The 22,699-nt window shown below is 45.0% G+C and overlaps 1 protein-coding gene across 2 annotated transcripts in view; it reads right to left on the reverse strand.

The window, feature by feature from the left end:
- LOC113913069 (transmembrane protein 132B) overlaps positions 1 to 22,699 on the reverse strand; it is a 384,783-nt gene that overhangs the window by 157,039 nt on the left and 205,045 nt on the right. The window lies entirely within an intron of this gene.

Consider the following 22,699-nt stretch of genomic DNA (forward strand, 5'->3'; position numbering starts at 1 on the left):
GACTTCAGGTAGGGTAAAAAATTGATAGGACATAAAAACCATGACCCAAATTGATATACTATACTTCATTAAAATCTAAAACTTTTGTCCTTCAAAAGGCATTGGTAAGAAAATTAAAAGGAAAGCACAGACTAGTAGAAAATGTTTGCAAAATATGTATGTAATAAGAGACCGGTATCCAAAATACAAAAACAACTCTTACAACTTAATAATTAGAAACCAGTCAACCTGGGTTTTTTTTTAATGGACAAAAGATTTGAACAGACATTTCAACAAGGAAGAAACATGAACGCTAATAAGTACAAGAAAAGATGCTCAAAATATTTAGTTATTAAAGAAATGCAAATAAAACCACACTGAGATACTCTATATAGATGCAAGAGTGGTTAAAATTAAAGACTGACAATATCAAATGTTGGCAAGGATGAGGAGCAACTGAAACTCTTACACTGCTGTAGGAGGTATAAATGATACAGTCACTTTGAAAAGGAATTTGGCAGTTTTTTACAAAATTAAACATGCACTTACAATATGATTCAGTGATCGTAATCCTGGGGATTTAACCACATGATGAACAGGAATGAGGTAAACTTTGAGAAATATGCCATTTGAACAGTAACCAGGAGGAAACAGATATAATAATTATATCGAAGTAGATTTTAAGACAAAAAGCACAAAAAGATGTAAAGAAGGTAACTTCAAAGTGACAAAGGTCCAATTCACCAAGAATCCACAGAATATGGCTTAGCTAATGAAATTGTAAGTAGGGTAAAATCAAGTCCCAAATGCAACACCATGGTCCTTTCTTTGCCACCAACAGGCTGTGTCATGCTCAATGGTTCAATGACTTCATTCATTTGTTTTCATTCATCTGCAAAACTAGATAAGAAATAATACCGACACTGATGACATCATAAGGTTGATTATGAATGCCAAATGACACACTTCATTACCAGTGAAATTGGATGACTTGAGTTGGGAAGGGGAAAGAAGGAGTAATTTATGAAGGGCATACCATGTAGGAAAAAATATACTAGAGGCTGTATTTTTTTTTATGTAATCTTCCCAGCAACCCAATAAGGTAGTTATGTTTTGTATTCACTTTTCACAAGTGAGAAACAAAAGGCCTGAAGAGGCTCAGTGATTTTCCCAAAGAGAGCAAATTACAGAGCCAAAATTCAAATCCAAATCTCTTTTACTAGAAGGTTGCACTTAAGTCTGGTTACTTCTTAATGAATATAAAATCAGACCTTCTGGTTGGATATTCCACAGGCCACTCTGTCATATTACCTTTCTCAAGTCCTATTTTATTTTTTTAAGAATTTATTTATTTATTTGAGAGAGAGAATGAGAAACAGAGAGCACATGAGAGGGGGGAGGGTCAGAGGGAGAAGCAGACTCCCCGCTGAGCAGGGAGCCCGATGCGGGACTCGATCCCGGGACTCCAGGATCATGACCTGAGCCGAAAGCAGTTGCTTAACCGACTGAGCCACCCAGGCGCCCTCTCAAGTCCTATTTTAAAGTTCACATCCTTAACATATAAGTAGCTTACAGAAATCAAGAAAATGCCTAAAGTAATATGGACTAACATTCATTGAGCACTGACTATTTACAGACCCAGTGACATAAAATTATCTCATAAAATCTTCATAGCAATTCTGTGATGTAAGGTAACAGCCAGAGTCCAATCAGTAATTCGAGTAAGAAAATTTTAATACAAATAATTATTAACTACAATAGGGAAGAAGTTATCAACATAATAATTTAAAAAAAAAAAAACTCAAAAGAAACCCTAGAGCTGATGGAAAGTGGGACAACCTGACAGGGGTTGGAGGAGGCCTTCATGAGGCTGAGACGCAGACTTTGCCGGAGAGAGCAAGGCTGCAGCCCCCGGATGTAGAGGAGTGCTTTGGGTTGCCCAGCCCAGAGCTGGCCCGCAGTCACTAGGCCAGCAGGGAACACTTCCAACGCAGAAGGACTGATGCCGGTGGGCAGGCACACAGAGTTGGTCTGTGTCAGGAGCCTACTCACCAGCAGGGCGGCACAAAGCCTGGGGTGCAAGATGTTCATACCAGGAGCCAAAGGAAGGCCAAGGCTAGCACACGGGCATACGGGGGGCACTGGGCATCCACTACCTGGCAGGGTGGCACAAGACCTGGGGGGCACAGTGTCCAACTTGGGAAGGCCCCAGCAAAGTGGTCCCCAGGCCAGGCTGGGGCTGTGAGCTCAGGGAGTGATTGCACGCTCAGGTCCATGTCTAGAGCGATGTGACACTCCATGTCATCCACATACACCGCCTTAGAAGACAAATCAACAGCACTCCAGATGCCCAGGGAGAAAGCCCTTCCTCCTGCATTCCCTCCAGCACTCTCTACTGACAAAGCTTAAATCATGCTCACTGCAAAGGAGACATGCTTAGTGTCCATCCCATGATCTCTGAGCAGGTGCTGAAGAGAGCACTGGGGGCAGAGAGGAAAAACATTTGTAACTGGCAAAGGGAGGTACTATCAGTAACCCCACTTTACAAATGAAGACACTGAGGCAATCAAAGTCACTAGTAAATGACCGAGGCAGGCTGCACACACAGTCACACAGCTGACCTTCTCAACACCGTGCCTCACCCTGCAAAGATGGGAAAAGACAATTACCAAAAGTACAAATACAAATGGTCAATAAGCATCTGAAAGTTCACTGGTCCCGTTAGAGAGAAAAGCAATCTAGAAAACAGTCGGATACATTTTATATTAATCAAATAAGTAAAAATGTTAATACGATAATATTCAATACGACGAGGAGGAGCACTTCATATACTTTCTGTTGGAGCAGCGTATCACTCAGGGTTCAACCAGAGAACCAGTAGGAGACAGATGTTAAGAGACATGTCAGAAGGAACTGGCTTAAGCAACGGCAAGGGGCTGGCTAGTCATCTTTAAAACCTATAAGGCAGGCCCTCAGGAAACACAGGCTGGAACATCTCAGACAGGAACTGAAGCTGCTGTCCACAGGCAGGATTTCTTCTTGCCTGCAGGAGACTTCAGTTCTGCTCATAAGGTACTTCAAGTGATTGGACCAGGCCCACCAGATTAGCTAAAATAAACTCCTTTACTTCAAACCAACTGATTATGAACTTTAATCACATCTACCTCAGAGTAATACCTACATTCGTGTTTGACTGAATAACTAGGGACTACAGCCTTGCCAAGTTAGAGCACAAACCTGACCATCACAAGTACTGCCTGATACCTCCCTGAGAAGCAATTTCCCAAAGTGTGTGATAAGCCTTTAAAAAATGTCAACAGCCAGTACCATGGCTTCTGGAAATGTACTTAAGGAAATAATCCAAAAGATAAAGATTCAAGCATTATTTAGAGCAGCACAATATTTGAAATGCCCTAACTGGCCCCATTAAGGAAATTCTATAACGTTCATATGAAGAAATAGTGAGAAACTACTGAAGGTTTACAAAAAGTTTGGGACACCTGGGTGGCTCAGTCAGTTCAGTGTCTGCCTGTGGCTCAGGTCATGATCCCAGGGTCCTGGGATCGAGCCCCACATCAGGATCCTTGCTCAGCGGGGAGCCTGCTTCTCCCTCTCCCTGCTGCTCCCCCTGCTTGTGCTCTGACAAATAAATAAATAAAATCTTAAAAAAAAAAAGGTTTACAAAAAGTTTGCAATTCCATTTGTAAATGCCTGTGATAAAATACAAAGCCAAAAGAAAAAAAAAAGGCAGAAGAGAAAACTGTTTATACAGAATGCAATAAATTCAGAGAATAAGAGTGCTAAGTGGAAATAGAAAACTACGTTAACAGCAGCTCTGTATGTTTTCTGTTTTTCAATTTTGGTCAATGACCTTGCATTACTTTTAAAATTGCATGGAGTGAAGTAAAGAAGAACATGCCCCACAAACTATGAGGCACATATTAGAGTGAGATGTCATTCCAATAATTAGGAGCATTTTATCCCGTTACAGACCCTGAGTCCTGTATGCAAATGAGGGCAATGACCTATCCTCACCTTTAGGAAAAAGAAGAGAAATGAGAATTAAAAAATGACACCTCCTTCAACCCAGCAGCCGCCCTGAATAGATACACGTCTCCCAACCATTGTGCAGGCAACTATAACAAATTACCACAGGGAAAAAAATACACTTCACCAGCATTGCCCTTCCCGATTCAGCTCAATTTCACGGTGCACGACTGCCTTCTATTTTATTGTCACTAAGGCACCAGAGAAAACAAATAGAATAAAGACTACCATTGTTACCAGACGTTTAAAAAAAAAAAAAAAACATTTTTCTTACAATTTCAATGGGTTATTTAGCTTCAATGGCATCTGCTGACAATGAAAAATGTAACCACCATAGCTATAAATCTGCTTTGGTTGTAAATGTTTAATTATAATGTTTCCATTTCAATTTAAGATAACTTCACTTTCTATCTTAAGAACTGTTACCCAGAAAACAGAAAAATATCCACAGCAATGATCATTACTCAGCTCGCTGAAACTCTCTTAAAGCAGAGAATCCCGGCGGGTCTTCCCGGCAGGGGTTCCAGAGCTGCCACTTAAGAGTCTTTCAGGGACGACATGGAGTCACAGAGGAGGTCACATCAGTGTCCCCGCCCCAGCCTCGTGAAGCTCTCTGGCTCCACTGGAGTCCGCAGAGGGAGAGGACACCTCCAGTCCCTCCCGGCACCAAATAAAGGAAGTTTACAGCCACGGAGGCCCCGAGAGTGCTTCCCTCGCAGACCGAGACATCACAGCCAGCCCCTGCTCCCCACCAGCTGGACGACGGTGGGCTCCTCTCGGAGCACGGGCTCCATCCTCCACCGCACACCTGGGTCTCCTGCCATGGCCAGGGGAAAGGAAAGCCAGCAGAGGCCCACTCTCTACCTTGAAGAAGGAACTCGGGGGGCATCACCCAAGGCAGACCCAGCTCCCTGAAATGCTGCTCAGACTCTGGTCCCCTACATGACCTCTCACCCTCAGCAAGAATGGTCCCCTGCGGCGTGAGGTGCTGATCGGCGTGAAAGAAAACCACCATCAGAAGTGAAAATCTGGGGGCGCCCGAGTGGCTCTGATTGTTAGGCGTCAGCCTTTGGTTCAGGTCCATGATCCCGTGGGGCTCCCCGCTCGGCAGGGAGTCTGCTTCTCCCTCTCCTTCTGCTGCTTCCTGCGCCCCCCACCCCCGCTCGCACTCCCTCCTGCTCCCTCTCTCTCTCAGATACATAAATAAAATCTTAAAAAAAAAAAAAGTGAAAATCTGCTTGTATCCCAGGATAAGAGAAACTGGAGAGTCACACCCATCACTTGGTCTACTTTCTCACCACTCAGAGGGACTGGCCAGTGCCTGAGAGTTGGCAACTGGAGATCAGGGGCCAACTCTGACCTGTGGATCATCTTTGCTTGGCCCCCTCAATATTTTGTCAAAAACCTAAGTTAATTTCTGTAGATGTCATTCAAAGGTATGTATTCCTGTGTGTCCAAAACATGTATTTTTCTTTTTAAAGATTTTATTTACTTATTTATTTACTTGAGAGAGAGCAAACAGGGGTAGGAGCAGAGGGAGAGGGAAAGGGAAAGAATCCCGAGCAGACTCCCCTCCGAGTGCAGAACCCCACGTGCAGGGCTCAATCTCACGACCCTGAGGTCATGACCTGAGCTGAAACCAAGAGTCGGACGCTTAACCGACTGAGCCACCCAGATGCCCCGCATCCTTTCTCTTGCTGAGGAGATCGTTCACTGAGGGCTCCTTTGTCCCCAGCACTGCACTGAACACTTCGGCTGAACCATCTCATCGCGTTCCCAAGGCAAACCCGCGGGTAAGGATTACTCTCTTGCCCAGGTCACGAATGAGAAATGGAGGGATGGAGGGACGGAGTCGGCTGTGTAAGGTCACACGGCTAGGGAACCACCAAATCTGACCCCAAATTTGACCACGTAATTGTTAATGATGTGGCATTTATCTCCCTGGAGAGGATTCAGGCAAACGACAAAAATATCCCCAACTCAGAGGTAATATTCAAAGTCCCAATCCTCCGAGCACTGGGGGGCGTGGAATTCAGCCGACCCGCCGCTTCTCCATCAGACCCCCCGGCGCAGCGCCCAGAGGCGGCAGCGGCCCAGGGGCGCCGATCTCACAGGAGCCTTCTGTCCCGAAGTCAGTCACGGTCTGGTCCTCTGGCAGAGCTGCTGCTGCCTTCAAAACAGGTGAGAGTGGAATCCAAAAGAGTTTCTGGGGAGAAGAATAAAAGGTACCTGGAAATTCTCTTTAAGAGTCCATTTTCATTCACCTAATTGTGTGTGGTTTGGGTGAAGACCATCAGTTTTAGAGGGAAAAAAATCTTCAAAAACACTGCACTGGGATTCAAGTCTCTGGGGTGAATTTCTGTGCAGGGAGGAAACTATTAAGAGAACATCTGCAAAGTTTGGGTTGCTCTTTATAGTGTATGCCATGTGAGCCCCTTGGTGAGCCTGCAGGAAAATTCTCACTTTCTGGAAAAGGTTCCAATGGAGGGTGTCATCAGATGGAGGGGGCACCCCAGAACCCAGTTCCCTGCTGGAAAAGCAAGATCAGAGTTATTCCTTTCCCTGGATCAGAGGGATTCTTCCCGGATCACACAGGACTGCAGTCCAGTATGGGTTTAGGGCATGTGGGGTCTCAAATGCCTGAAGGGACCGATCTGTCCCCTCCACCAGTGACAGAGCACGAGCAGGTCACACCTGCATGGTTCACAAAAGCAACACTCAGCTCTTTTGCATTTAGAAAGAAACCGTGTTAAAATCTAAGCCCGCTTAACAGTTCATTACGTTTTTCATCATACATCTTTTCTGTGTATTTATCACAGAGTTGTACTAAGCTTTATTTCCAATGGGGACTTTACACTGTCTCTTCCAACATGGGAATCTTTTGTTTCCGGATTGATCATATAGGGATATTCTTCTTTGTTACAAAGGAATATGCTTTCTCATTCATCTTGAAACACATCTCTCTGTCTGTGTTGATACAGAAGTGGATACTAATAATATTAATTCGGGCAATCCTTACAGGTCACTTACGAGGCACCAAGCTCAGGGGTAGGCACGCTACACAGATAAAAGAGTTTAATCCTCTATCGGGTAAATACCAGATACCAAAATTGTCCTCATTCTAAAGTTGAGGAAACAAAGGTGGGAGTTTAAAGAACTTGTTCAAGGTCACATAGTTAATAAGTAGTGACATCAAGAAATACTTCTTTCCTAAAAGAAAACACCACCGTGTGCTTAATGGGTAAATGCCAACAAAGAGCCAACCAAACCCAGGGTGACACTGTGATTTATAGCAAGAAATATAGGAGTCCCCTCCTTGTCCGCAGGTGTTACATTCCAGGACCCCCAGTGGATGCCTGAAACCCCAATAGTACTGAACAGTATATGTACTAAGCTTCTTCCTATACACACACCCCCATGATAAAGTTTATCAGTAAGAAAAATCAACGATAATAATGAAATAGAACAATCATAACAATATCCTGTTGCGTGGATGTGTGCTCTCGCCCACTCTCGGAATATCATACTGTACTCCCCTCCTTCCTCTCTCTTGTGATGACAGGATGACAGATAAAATGTGTGAGGCAATGGTGTGTGGTAATGGTAATGACATACACATCATGACAGTACGTCAGGAGGATCGCCTGCTTCTGCACCATGGCTGACCACGGATAATTGAAACTGTGGACAACGGGGGACACCTGCGTTGTATTTGGTCTTTGTCCTGTTCCCGGCATAGAGCTCCTAAAACCCTTGGAATTTCCTAAGCAAAGAGAGCAATAAAGGTGTCTTTTCTCATGTTAATGAGGAGACTCTGGGAACACACCTGAGGATGGGGGCTGCTGGTCAGGGGGACTCAGTCCCACCCCCCCTGGGTACCAGGGAGAGGGGAGGCGCTGGAGACTGAACTGATCACCAGTGGACATGATTTAATCAATCGTATCTCTGTAATGAGGCCTCCAGAAAAAAAAACCCAAAAGGATTCAGAGAGCTTTGGGTTGGTGGGAAGCCCCACACCCTTTCCCCACAGCTGCGGTTTCTCTTCTACCTGGCCGGTCCTGGGTTCTGTCCCTTTGGAGGAAACCAGTAACTAGTGAATAACATGTTTCTCCGAGATCTGTGAGCTACTTTAGCAAGTTAATCAAACCCAAGGAGGGGGTCATGGGAACCCACCCATCGATAGCACGTTGGTCAGAGGGACAGGCGACAATCTGGACTTGCAACTGGCATCTGAAGCAGGGTGACAGCCGTGTTTGGGATGGAGTCCTCAACCTGTGGGGGCTGATGCCTCCCTCCACGTGGACAGCATCAGCAGTGAGCTGAACTGTAGGATGCCCAGCTGAGGTTGAAGCGCTGCATGGTGGGGAGGGGAACCCCCCAACACACACACACTGAAATTGGGTTGAGAGCTTTTCCTGGGTTTGGGGGGACAGCGGGGAGTGGAGGGGACTGCGTTAAATGAGCCAGCATGGACCCCTTCGGAACTGAGCAGCCGGTCCGCTCTGGCAAGTTGTGGCCGTTCAATCTCAGCCAGACCTCATCTGTCCAGACCTGTGCTTTCTCTAGAGATGCCTCAAATGTCTGTTTTTAGTTAAACCTCCCAATTCTTTTAGCGTTGGCCCAAATTGAAGGGGGGAAAAAAAGCCAGAAAAACACTCGGCAGGTCAAACTTGGACTCCCAGCTTGCCACCGGGATTTCAGAGGCTCCAACTGAGCCAGTGCCAGGCAGCCAGATCTCATATGTTCACGCAGTTCAGGAGACCTAGTGCGCTCCTGAAAACAAAGACTTTGCTTTGCAGTGGCTTAATCACAGGGGAGATGCGAGGTTCCTTTATTAACTGGAAAATAATAGTGAGCCCTAATGAGTGGCGCAGCGTCCAAATGCATCAAATTCGTCATTGCTGTTTTTATTTTTTTGAAAATGATTATCATTTTCTTTCCCTTTATCGCAAGACCCAAGTGACAACCGATCCATCAGTGTATCCGCTGATGTTTAACTACAGCATTTTGCATTCATTATTTCCTACTTAAATCATTCTTTTAAAAAGAGGAATAACTTAATTCTGCCTCTTGACAGCAGGGAAATTAAATGGCGTGTCTTTAAGATGAGTGTCTCTCCGACAAACCACCACTGCATGGCACTTAAGGTGTTGGTTTTCCTTCCTCCACAGAAGAGTTACTAACCTGAAATAAGACATTCAAGAGCTAGCTTCTGGAAAAAAAACTCTCATTTCAGAAAGTTAAGAAGCCTTCTAACCTCAAACACAACTTGTCAATGGGTACAACCACTTCTGGAGAGCAATGTGGGAACAGGTAAAAAGCTGAAGATGCACACACCCAAGCAGGCTACATTTCTGCACCTGCGTGCAGACACTGCGTGTTTTCACTCCAGCCTCCGGGAAAGAGTAGATTTGGCATGGCGACTCAGGAAAATCAGACACAAAAAGGACACTGAAGTTTCATGAAATACTTCCCTTATTACATGCTAGGGACTCTGATGTTTTCTATTCTGTGCTAACCCATTCAATTTCTTTTTTTAATGCTTGTCATGACTCATGAATGTGTTACAACACCCCCTTTTTGCCCCCCCATTAAAAAACCACTATCCCAGAGGATCTAGTGCAAATATTTAATACAGCACATACAACAATGGGCACTAAGATCAATATGAGAAGAAGTTTATATAAGTCATCCATCAACAGGAGAACAAGTAAATAAATTATGAAGTATCTATATTATGGAATATTATAGAGTAGGGCGAGAAAGAGCTGTAGCCACATGCCTCCACAGCGTTTAATTTAGGAAATGTTGCGCTGAGCAAAAAAGGCAAGTTGCAAAACGATTCCTATAGCACAATGCCATTTATATAAAGTTTGAAAACACAACACACTGTCTATGGAAAGGTATCTGTCTTAGACCATTCAGGCCACTATAACAAAAGACCACAGACAGGGTGGCTTATAAACAACAGGAATTTATTTCTCTTGGTCCTGGAGGCTGGAAATCCAAGATCAAGGTGCCCACAGATTCAGTGTCTGGTGAGGACTTACCTCCTGGCTCACAGATGGCCCCTTGACCCCTTCGTACTGTGTCCTCATGTGGTGGGAGGAGCAAGCCAGCTCTCTGGGGTCTCTTTGATAAGGGCACTAATCCCACGTATGGGGGGCTCCACCCTCATGACCTCATCACCTCCCAACGACATCCTAACACCGTCATCTTGAGGTTAGGATTTCAATATGTGAATTTTTGAAGGGACACCAACGTTGCAACCACAGCAGTTACCCACGGAATAAAATTACATAAGCATTCATAAAAGGGATGTACATGTAATTCAGGAGAGTGGTTCACCCTAAGAAGGGAGTAGAGAGAGCGCAAAAGGGAGAGTTGTGTTGGTTTGGTTTTCTTTTGTTTTTTTTTAAGCTCCGCAGACACCACATTGGGAAAGCATCCCGCTGGGATAAAGCTATGTGGTAAATAGATGGATGTTTGTTATGACATCCTCTAGATTTTAAAGTATGCTTGGAAATCATTCATGAGTTAGGGGAAGGAAAACTACATGTCTGCGTGGACGTGGGGAGTGGGGGGCAGCCAGCTTCTTCCTTGCTGCTTCGCCCTCACACCTGCGCACAGAGCCTGGCGGACCATGGCGGGGGGGCGTTTGTTCCCAGTTTGGCTCTTGCTCCTTGGCAAGCGGTGTTTTAGCTCCTTGGTTTAAGAGTCACCACTCTCGAAGATTGAACCCGGAGCTGTTGCTCACCTCCACAAAACCTTGTTAGGGTCTTCCCTGACACAGCACCTACCCACGGCAACCATAAGCCCGGATACCATCAGCTTCGAATTCTTCAAACTGTGCTTAATTCTTGGAAACTCTCGCTGAAGAGTTCACTCTTATGTAAGGATTTATGGAAAAGACCACATGGAAGGTAAAAATTACGTGTCAGAAATAGTCTTGGAACGTCTCTTAAGCTGGCCAGAAAGCACATTACAGGTGACTTTTGCAGAGAAAAGATCTCTTTTTTGTTGTTTTGTTTTTTATTGTGGCCATACCATAAAATTTACTATTTTAAAGCATACAACTAGGTGGCAGTAAGCACATTCACAAAGGTATACAAATATCATGCCACCTACTTCCAGAACTTTTGCCTCAGACTAACAAAGAACCCCAGACCCAGCAGCAGCCACTCCTCACACCCACTTCCCCCCGGCCCCTGGCAACCACTCATCCGCTTTCCGTCTGTGTGGATGTGCCTACTGGGGACGCTTCATATAAACAGAACCATACACTCTGTAGTATTTTGCGTCTGGCTCCTCATGGAGCACCATGTTCACAGAGGGGCATCCAGGCTGTAGCAGGTGTCAGCACTTCCTTCCTCTTCCTGGCCGAATCCTAGTCCACTGTGTGGAGAGACCACATTTTCTTTAGCCATCCAAGGATATGGAGAAATTAGAACCCTCACACAGAGCTGGTGGGAAACTAAAATGGGCCAGCCGCCATGGAAAACAGTCTGGCGGCTCCTCGATAAGTTGTACACAGAATGCCCGTGTGAGCCAGCAATTCCGCTCCTAGGTATATGCCCAAAAGAACTGAAAACACGTGTGTAAGTTGTTCCACCCCAGCCGTGCTCCCTCCAGGACAGAGTGGTCTGCATGGCACTTAAGGTGTTGGTTTTCCTTCCTCCACTGATGCTTTTAGTCCAATACCTATTGGCCAAGTGAGTGTGTGGCATGAACCCCTGAATATTGCATCCACCAGAATTATCCATCTGTGCACATCTGTTTCTGCAGATGAGCCAGCCACGCTTGAGTCCAAGAAAACCTCACAGATGGCAGAGTGGACTTGGAGATGGTGTCTTCTCCTGGGGAGATCATTCTGAGACATGCAGGAGAAGATGCCCTGGAACCAACCAGCCAGTTGACCATGAAGAGCCACAGATCTGCATGCCCGAGAGAGGACAAAGCAGGCAAGTGCCTTCGTGCGCCAGGGCTGCGGTAACAAAGCACCAAAACCCAAGTGGTTTAAGCACCAGAAAGTGATTCCTTCCCAGTCCTGGAGGCTCCCAAGATCGAGGTGGCAGCACGGTTGGGTCCTCCTGAGAGCTGGGAGCAGAATCTGTTCCTTGCCTCTCTCTTCGATCTGGTGGTCTGCTGACAATCTTCGGTGTTCCTTGGCTTCCAGAAGCATCATCCTGCTCTCTGCTTTCTCCGTGACATGGCACTCCTCCTGTGTGTGTCTGTGTCCGAATTTCCCCCTTCTGTAAGGACACGGGTCATACCGGATGAGGGCCCACCCACTCCATTATGACCTCAGCTACCCAGGACTTCCCACCACCTAAGAGTAAACATTTACCGTTGTCTGTTTCATCCCACTAGAATATAGACTTCACAAGGGAGAGATGTTGAAAGTTTCTCAGCAGTCCTGGATCCTGGAGCTGGCCTGTCCTTCTTGTTGGTGCCCTGGGTGAACTGTCTAAATCCTGCCCTTGGAGAGAAACCAGGAGATTGTCCTAGCCCTGGATGAGCAGGGCTGGGGGCTCCAGCCCCTTCTGCACCCAAATCCTTCTTATTATGGGCTATGGGACAGGAATTCTGGACCCATAGAAGCAGCCAAACATAACTCCCTCCTTCCTCTTTTGGAAAGCAAAGGGTCAAACATCTCCCCTGGACAGTCATAAGAGACATGAACTCAAAATCACAAGAAAGCAAGGCATCCCAGCCAGGAAGCTCTAGGCAAGGAGTTTGCAATGTTACACATTCTTGTTCCACAGCGTCATTCTGGAAGGGGTAGCCTGAGCAGTCCTCGTTCAGGAACCAGAGACAGTGGTCCCAACCCATCTAATCCCTCTGTGTGGCAGTGATGAGGAAAGAGGATGGCTCAGGTCCCTGAGCGGATTTTCTTCAGGATTTCCTGAACACTTCGTGAAGAAATAATCCAAGGCTGGGAGCATAACTCCCACCACACTTAGGTGTGGGCTGTGTGAAGTGTGGGCTGTGTGTAGTGTGGGCTGTGTACAGTGACTTCCTTCAGAGAACAGTACAGAAATTGGATTGGGGAGGGGGAGGGGATATAACCTTACGGAAGAGAAATGCAAACACCCCTTCAGCCAGGTGATCGAGGTCAATATGAATAGCGATGAACAATGTTGGTAGTCTGTACTCTTGTATGATGTGATAAATACGGCACCTTACCTCTGTCATCTTCCTCCCCAAAAACCTATAACCCCAAAACCTATAATCGTGAGGGGGGAAAACCAGGCAAATCCCAATAGGGAGACATCTGCAAACTACATGACCAGTCCTCCCCAGGACCAAGGAGATCATCTGGTAACACAGAGGAAACTCTTCAGCATCAAAGGCTGCACTCCCCTGCTGCATTCAGCATCAAGTTGCCTAAACAGCCACGTGCAGATACAGGTTGCAAATTGCTCACCACCAATCGGATATGTAGCCATGTTGTGCCAGTACCTACGAAAAGCTACATAGGACATTAGCTCTGGGACTGGTTAAAATCAAATGAAATGTCCTTTCAAAAGACACTGAGGTTTCTTCTCATGCAGAAAGGGAATGACACCTGGGTATACCACCTTTTATTTAGGTTTAAAGGCATGGGGCAAGAATTGATGCTTCATGGAGGCAGCCTGCGTTAATGAATACTTTAAAATTTTCTCCAGGAAACTTTGAGAAGCAAAGGGTTTTTTTCACAGCGGGCAGGGTTGGGGATATAGGAGGGGTAGGCAACCACTCAAAGGTTCATTTGACGGCTTCTGTTAAAGACTGGCACCGGATCTGAGGAAGGTTGCATGGTTTCAATGGTCAATTTGCTCAATGACATATATCATGTCATAATAATATGTCAAAATAAGTAAATAAATACATCAAAATAATGACATAAGAATAAAATGATTTGATGGAGCAGCTGAGGTTTCTGACAAGCAAATACCAATTAAAGGGCCAAATAAAGAGTTGTCCTCATTAGCATCAACTTTGACAATTTCCCTTGGTTGGTCTCATCAACTGCCCATCAGAAATCTGGTGTCGGGGCTCCGATTTAAAACCACCATGCTGGGCGCCTGGGTGGCTCAGTCGTTAAGCGTCTGCCTTCGGCTCAGGTCATGATCCCAGGGTCCTGGGATCGAGTCCCACATCAGGCTCCCTGCTCAGCAGGAGACCTGCTTCTCCCTGCTTCTCCCACTCCCCCTGCTTGTGTTCCTGCTCTCGCTGTGTCTCTCTCTGTCAAATAAATAAATAAAATCTTTTTAAAAAATTAAAAAAATAAAACCACCATGCTGGCAGACCTTTGTAAAGAAAACCTCCAATTTCCTCTAGCTCCATTTCTGTCTGCATAAGTGAACTACAAAAGCTAAGTCTCGCAATAGAAATAAAATCTGCACTCAGTAAGAAAGGGCATGTCAGAACCTAAATGACACTTGGAATTTCTAAGAGAAATTCTCTTCTCCATTCCTATTTCACAAAGGACCTACATGCATGAAACTGGCAATGTGGCGATTAAGGCTGAGCTTCCCATAGCCTTGAACAAAGTAGCTTAAATTGGGGATCTGGAGAAGGCACCAAAATCTTGGGCAGTGTTTTTCTTTGGCACCATCCTCTTCTCTTTTGGAGGTAACTCTGGTGCTGAGAAAGGACCCCTGAGCTTAGAATTATTGACATTTGTCTGTTGAGGGCCTAACATGTGCCAGGCACTGTTCTAGAATCTTGAAGTCCGGGTTCAAATCCCAGGCCCACCAGTCATAGCTATGCAACTGTAGGCCCTTAGTATCTCTGGGCCTCACTTTCCCCATCTGGAAGTGGGGCTAACAGTGCTATCTTCTTCACAGGGATATGCTGATATTTAAGGGCGGTAGTATATAGCATAGGCATTGTATTTGGTAGGATCTGCTTCCAATAACCCCTGAAAATGCTTCCCACATTGGCACCTCTCCTAGACTATTCGAAGTGTCCCATCCAGGTCCACCCAACACAGATGCTCCATACCCTAAGACTATCCAACCACTATCACATTGTTGCATTAAAGACAATTCTGGAAGTCTAACACAGTACAGTGTTAATATTATAGAAAGAATGGTGTAATAGGTCACCTTCCCAGAAATGTTTATTTTTAAACACTTTAAACTCCTACTCATCCTTTAAGGACCAGTTCCAATGTCACCGCCTCTGACATGCCTTCCAGGAGCCCTCCCCTACAGAATCCATGGTGTCCTCTTCTTTATTCCACTGCCCTCGGTCTCCTGTCCTATTACGGTGCAGAGGGCCCCTCCTGGCGGTCTCAGCATCCACTCTGGCAGAGTTCTGAGCATCCTGACAGAGCCCTGCTTCTAAAAAGGACTGTAAAAGCTAGCCAACTGCAAACACTTGCTGAGACAGGCAATAGGCAATAGGGAGCCTTGAAGTCTGGAAGAAAACGGTGTTTTAAGATTAGTCTGGCAGCTGGTAGCAGAATGGATTAGCGGGGAGAGGCCACCGGTGGCCACAGGGGCACTCTAGGAATGGGCTGTGTGAGCCCACACATTGCCAGGGATGACATCCTCAACCAGCGAGGCCCTCCTGGTCGAGAGGAAGGCTGAGAGTCATAAAGCAAGACATGGGGTTTTTTTCCAACCACATCAAACACCCAAATATGGATTTTTCTGCCCCAAACCAGCCATCTTGAGAATTAGGGAAACTTCTGAGTCACCTAAACATAGTCACCTTGAACCCTAGGAAATTATTCCAGACATGGGATCACTACTCAAAATGTTTATTTGAATGAGAGGATGAAAAGAGAAGCCGCAGACTGGAACAGGATTTGTGAAGCACATAACCAACAATGGAGTGGTATCTAAAACATACAAAGACCTCTTAACACACAACAGTAAGAGAACAAACAACCCAACTTATACATGGGCAAAAAAATCTGAACACACACCAAAGAAGATATACAGATGGAAAAACAAGCCTATGAGAAGATATTAAACACCACATGTTATGAGGGGATTGAAAATTAAAACAATAATAAGATACCACTGCACACCTATGAGAATGGCCAATATCCAGAACACGGCAGCACCAAGTGTCAGCGAGGACGCAGAACAGTGGACTCACTCACGACTGACGAGAGCACGGTTGGCAGGCTACTTTGCAAGGCAGTTTGGCAGCTTCATGCAAAACTCAACGTACTCTTACATACAATCCAACAACCACACTCCTTGGTATTTACCCAAAAGAGCTGAAAACTTACGTCTGCACAAAACTAGCACACGGGTGTTTATAGCAGCGTTATTCACAATTGCCCAAACTTGGAAGGAACAAGGATGTCCTTCAGTAGGTGATGGATAAATAAACTGTGGGAGACCCAGACAATGGAATGTTATTCGGTGCTGAAAATAAATGAGTGATCAAGCCATGAAAAGACTCAAAGTGACCTTAAATGCATATTACTTAGTGAAAGAAGCCAGTCTGGAAAGGTATGATTCCAACTACATGACCTTCTGGAAAAGACACAACAATGGAGATGGTAAAGAGATCAGTGGTTGCCAGGGGTTCTGGAGTAGGGAGAAAGAGATAAACAGGTGCAGCACAGGGGGCTTTTAGGGCAACGGAACTATTGTTTCTGATACTGGAATGGTAGACACACATCATACATCATCATATATTTGTCTAAATCCACAGAATGCACAACACCAAGAGTGAATCCTACTATATACCACACACTTTAGTTAAAAAGAATATATCAGAGGGCACCTGGGGGGCCCAGTTGGTTAAGCATCTGACTCTTGATTTCAGCTCAGGTCACGATCTCAGGGTTGTGAGACCAAGCCTGGCATCGGGCTCCATACTCAGCGGGGAGTCTGCTTAAGATTCTCTCTCCCCCTCTCCCTCTGCCCCACCCCCTGCTCACACTCATAAATAAATAAATAAATAAAATCCTTTTTTAAAAAAGAATGTATCAGTATTAGCTGATCAATTGAAACAAATGTACCACACCAGTGGAGACGTTAATAATGGGGAAAGCTGAGAGTTCCCTATAATTTCTGCTCAATTCCGCTGTAACCTAAAAGTGCTCAGAAAAGTCTTACTATGTGTGAAATCTGTATTTGAAAGCTCTCTGTATCAGTCAGCACAGACTTCGTTATGCCTGGTAACAACTGAAGTCCAAACCTCAACGGCCTAAGATGACAAAGGTTCAGTGGTCACTCACACTACCCGGCTTTGCCCAGGTCAGGAGGGGGCTCTGCTCCACACAGTCACGGACAAAGACTCTCTCCTTAACCAGACTGGCAGTAGGCTCCTCTGAGCACTCCCTCCGTGTCCTCGCCACACCTTTAGAGCCCAATTATAGCAAGGATCCTGCTGAGTCACTTTAGAGAGAATATACCCCCTTTCCTGATATCTGCTCATTCTCTATATTCTAACCCAATTCCTGATCCCCACCCGTGCTGTCTGATCACTGTGGCCTGCCCGCAGCAAGAATGTGGTTTGGTCTGGCCAGGATGGCCCCCTTCCCCAGGATGACTCCTCTCGGTCCTGCGTCATCTACTGACCCCACCCCACCCCCACCCTGCTCCTCGGCTATAAATTCCCCTGTCTCTACAGGTTATGCAGAGGTCTCTTTTCCCTTTCTTCCAACAGTTTCCAGATGAAATCTATCTTTACCACTTGTGCTGGGGGCTGGCTCTGGTCTTCTCTGACATCACTCAGAGGCTAAGGCTGATGGGTGGGTTTTCAGGCATCCTGCTCTACCCCAGGCCACCCCCTCCTCCAGGCGGGAGTCCTTGAATAACAATAATGACTAGATTTGACCACACAAAACCTAAAACACTGCTAGAGTGACAGTATAGTAATAAAAAGGAAACACAACAAAGTAGGGAAAGACGCTTGCAGACAAACATGGGGAAAACCTCAAATTTCACCAAAAATCAGGTGAATGGAAATGAAGCCTACAAGAACACAGCCATATTCCAACTATCAAATTATCCTTTTGAGGCACTGACTGCCCAGTGCTGGCAAAAGAACCAAGAACAGGGCACTCCCACACAGAGCTGCCAGTGCAAACCGGCAGAAAAATTTCACCAAATCATCAAAAATTTAAAACTTCGTCATGTCTTGTGACCCTTTCACTTCTGGCACTCTCTCCTGAAGACTGCCAACAGAAGTACTCAAAAGGCATTTTACATTTTTAAAGAATGTTGAAAAGGAATGTTGAAAAGGGGGAAAAAATGAAACATGGTAAATAAACAGAGGATCTATAATATCAATAGAATATGATACCACTATTAAATATTACACTTAAAATTACAGGTTCATTGAAAGGCTCCATGAATCTTTAAATCGCCGGGAAAAAGTTGTTTATGTGTACTTGTATTTTGGGAGAAAGAGAATCCATCCCTTTCATTAGTTTTTCAAAGGGGCTGAAAATTATTGTTTCAAATATTTAACAACCTGAGAAGATGTTGCCATATATTTATTCTACATTGTTACAAAAAACTGCTTTCAAAGCTAAACAAACTCTAGTATTGACAAAAATAACAGATTTGTATATAGCCACATACACGCAAACACATACAGAGGAATATACTCATCAAAATCATACATAGGTTCAGGGATGGTTTTTATCTTCTACATCTTATTCAGTGTATCTGCTAAATTTTACTTGAACATCTACTACTTTTGACATAAGAAGACTTCTAGCATCCCTATGCTGAAACTGACCAGCAGCATAAATTCAGAGAGAGTTTCACACTGGCTAGGAAAAGAGGTGGCGTGTTTCTAAAATATTTCTCTTTTTCTTTTCTTTGGTTAGCCTGATCTTTTTGGAAGTGGGGGAGGAGCCCTTCATTTCCCATGGGCAAACCCTGTTACCACCTTCTGGCATGAATTACAGACAGATCCAGGGCATGATATGTTTCTGTACCTAAATCCTGATTTTTTTTTTATTTTTTATTGTTATGTTAATCACCATACATTACATCATTAGTTTTGGATGTAGTGTTCCATGATTCATTGTTTGTGCATAACACCCAGTGAGTGCTCCACGCAGCATGTGCCCTCTTTAATACCCATCACCAGGCTAACCCATCCCCCCACCCCCCTCCCCTCTAGAACCCTCAGTTTGTTTTTCAGAGTCCATCGTCTCCCATGGTTCGTCTCCCCCTCCGACTTACTCCCCTTCATTCGTCCTCTCCTGCTATCTTCTTCTTCTTTTTTTTCTTAACATATATTGCATTATTTGTTTCAGAAGTACAGATCTGTGATTCAACAGTCTTGCACAATTCACAGAGCTCACCGTAGCACATACCCTCCCCAATGTCTATCACCCAGCCACCCCATCCCTCCCACCCCCCACCACTCTAGCAACACCCAGTTTGTGTCCTGAGATTAAGAATTCCTCATATCAGTGAGGTCATAGGATACATGTCTTTCTCCGATTGACTTATTTCACTCAGCATAACACCCTCCAGTTCCATCCACGTTGTTGCAAATGGCAAGATCTCATTCCTTTTGATGGCTGCATAATATTCCATTGTGTATATAGACCACCTCTCCTTTATCCATTCATCTGTCGATGGACATCTTGGCTCTTTCCACAGTTTGGCTACTGTGGACATTGCTGCTATAAACACTGGGGTGCACGTACCCCTTCGGATCCCTACATTTGTATCTTTGTGGTAAATACCCAGTAGTGCAATTGCTGGATCGTAGGGTAGCTCTATTTTCAACTGTTTGAGAAACCTCCATACTGTTTTCCAGAGTGGTTGCACCAGCTTGCCTTCCCACCAACAGTGTAGGAGGGTTCCCCTTTCTCCGCATCCCCGCCAACGTCTGTCGTTTCCTGACTTGTTAATTTTAGCCATTCTGACGGGTGTGAGGTGGTATCTCATGGAGGTTTCGATTTGGATTTCCCTGATGCCGAGCGATGTTGAGCACTTTTTCATGTGTCTGTTGGCGATTTGGATATCTTCTTTGGAAAAATGTCTGTTCATGTCTTCTGCCCATTTCTTGATTGGATTATTTGTTCTTTGGGTGTTGAGTTTGATAAGTTCTAAATCCTGGTTTTGAACTATCCTGGCAGCTGGTACTGAGAGGTGTACAGTGGCAACTTTTATTGTAAACCTAACAATTGTGTGTTTCTAAATCTACTATTTTCAAATCCTATGGTGTTTGAATTCATTACTATTTCATTCATTCCTACATCCCATTCATTCCTAATTCCCAACTCTGACTACACATTAAGATCACCCGGAGGGGCGCCTGGGTGGCTCAGTCAGTTGAGCATCCGACTCTTGGTTTCGGCTCAGGTCATGATCTCAGGGTCGTGAGAAGGAGCCCCATGTCGGGCTCTGCGCTCAGCGTGGAGTCTGCTTCAGATTCTCTCTCCCTATCCCTCTGCCCATCCTGCTGTGCATGCTCTCTCTTGCATGCGCTCTCACTCTCTCTCTCTCAAATAAATAAGTAAATCTTTTTTAAAAAATCACCTAAAGAGTCTTTACGATATCAATGCCTATGACCCACCGAGGTGTCAGGTCTAAGGAATGTGTGCTTACTAAGGACCTCCAGACTATTTTGACATGCCTCCAGGATTGAGAAGTCTTGATTTACCCATGCAGCAAGCAATCATTAAGCCCCTGCATTAGTTTCCTATAGCGGCTGTAACAAATTACCACGAACTCAATAGCCTACAGCAACAGCGGTTTATTCTCTCACAGTTCTGGAAGCGAGAGCTCCAAAATCAAGGTGTCAGCAGGGTCGCATTCCCACCTAAGGCTCTAGGAGGATATCTGTTCACTGCCTTTTCCAGTTTCTCAGGGCTCCAGGCGTTGTTTGGCTTCCTTGGCTTGTGGCCGCTTCACCCCAATCTCTGCTCCATCTCCATGGCCTTCTCCTCCACGTCTGTCATACGAGGACACTTGTCATTGGACTGGGAGCCCACCCAGACAATCCAGGATGATCTCCTCACCTCAAGATTCTTCAGTTACCTCTGCCAAGATCCTTTTTCCCAAATAAACATTCACACGTTCTGTGGTGAGGATGTGTGCACATCTTTTGAGGGGCTACCATTCGAGCCACCTGCCAGATGGCCGGCCGGGCCCATGGGCAAGCTGTCACCAAGTTCTCAGTTCGACTAGACAAGAACGTGAATGGGGGCAAAGGAAGAACCCGCAGGCAGGTGCAGCCAGGGGCTCAGATAAGCTCGTGGACTCTAAGGTCCGACTGTTTTTGGCTACTTACTAGCCCGGAGAGCTTGGGAAGTCATCTAAACTGGTCAGCTTACACATCTGTTAAGCAGAAATCATGCCAGTTATCTGCCTCATGGGGCTCTAACATTGCCGACTCTTAAAAGATACTTTTCCTAAAAGACTCACAAAGACATCTGGCATCTAATAAACACTGTAGGGCTTTTCAATCCATCTTTAAAATAAACTAAGCAATGGACAACAGAATCACACAAAATTGTCCTCAAAGACACACTAAAATGTTCTGTGTGTTCTATCTTTACCTGTCATGAAACCTTCTAGAGAAGGAAAGAAACCAACATAGACGGAGTCAGGTAGGAAACACTGCTCATATTTGGAGACAGAAGAGGCTGCAGCGACCTCTGAACTGTCTTTGTCCTTCTTCTAACAAAAAATAAATAAGTAAGAATCCTGAAGTGCAGTGAACTATTTGTCCTGGTTTGTGTTTCCTGAGTCCACGTAATGATACTTGACACAGTGACTCTTACATTAACACCGCTGCTTCATGTTTAACAGCCGGATTTCAGAAAAAGCAATGACTTAGGTTATTCAGGAGGGCGACTCCTTTGTTTGCCCGGTATTTTCTGGATGAGAGCAGGCAAAGGAAAACTCCCGGAAGATTGGTTCCAGATTTTCCAACAGGGTAACACTCCACAGAAAACATCTGACTTTGATCTCGATTTCACCTTGAACTGGGTTTACAACAATGTGGGGTGTGTCGATTTCTTTAAAGAAATCTATTTGGGGGCTTTTGCTTTTCTATCCTATGGAGAGGCACAAACTCCTCTTTCCCAGGTGTACCCCCAAGCTCTTCTCCAATGTTTAGGTGAGAATGAACTCTGTATTGTGGTTTCTGACCACAGAAAAAGTTGCAGCTTATTTTCGCTGAGGTTTGGCTCCCACCGACCAGACAGAAACCATTCAAGGAGCAACCTTGTCTCAAGCTCTCTTGACCTCACCTGGTCTCCATGCAAACCGCCTGCCAGCTACCTTCCATTTGCATTGCTGCCCTGTTGTCTGTTCCAAACACTTTCAAATCTGCTTATTTTTCTAATCTCTTCTCTCCTCCTTGGGTAACACTACTCTTTATCTTGTGGTTTTCATCTTTATTACTCACATTTCCTCACAATCAGCATTCATTAAAATATTTTAAATTAGGACCTTTACTGCCTTTCTCACTGAGCGCGTTGGGTCTTCCCATATGACACATTTTTAATTCTTATCACAGAATTTCAGGCAGTTTGTACATTATATTCTATTAAAAACTCTATTCCACCCAAGGTTGTCACAACTCAGAGGCACAGCTTTCGGGGGGTGTTTTGTTGGGGATATATTCACATATTCACTTTGTTAGCCGGCAAACACGGTCCATGAGCTTGTATTTCACACCTCATTTGACATCACAATTCAAGAGAAAAGTACAAAGAAAAGCATTATTTATTTAAATT

This window comes from Zalophus californianus, chromosome 14 (genome assembly GCF_009762305.2).
Source record: "Zalophus californianus isolate mZalCal1 chromosome 14, mZalCal1.pri.v2, whole genome shotgun sequence".
Taxonomy (NCBI): domain Eukaryota; kingdom Metazoa; phylum Chordata; class Mammalia; order Carnivora; family Otariidae; genus Zalophus; species Zalophus californianus.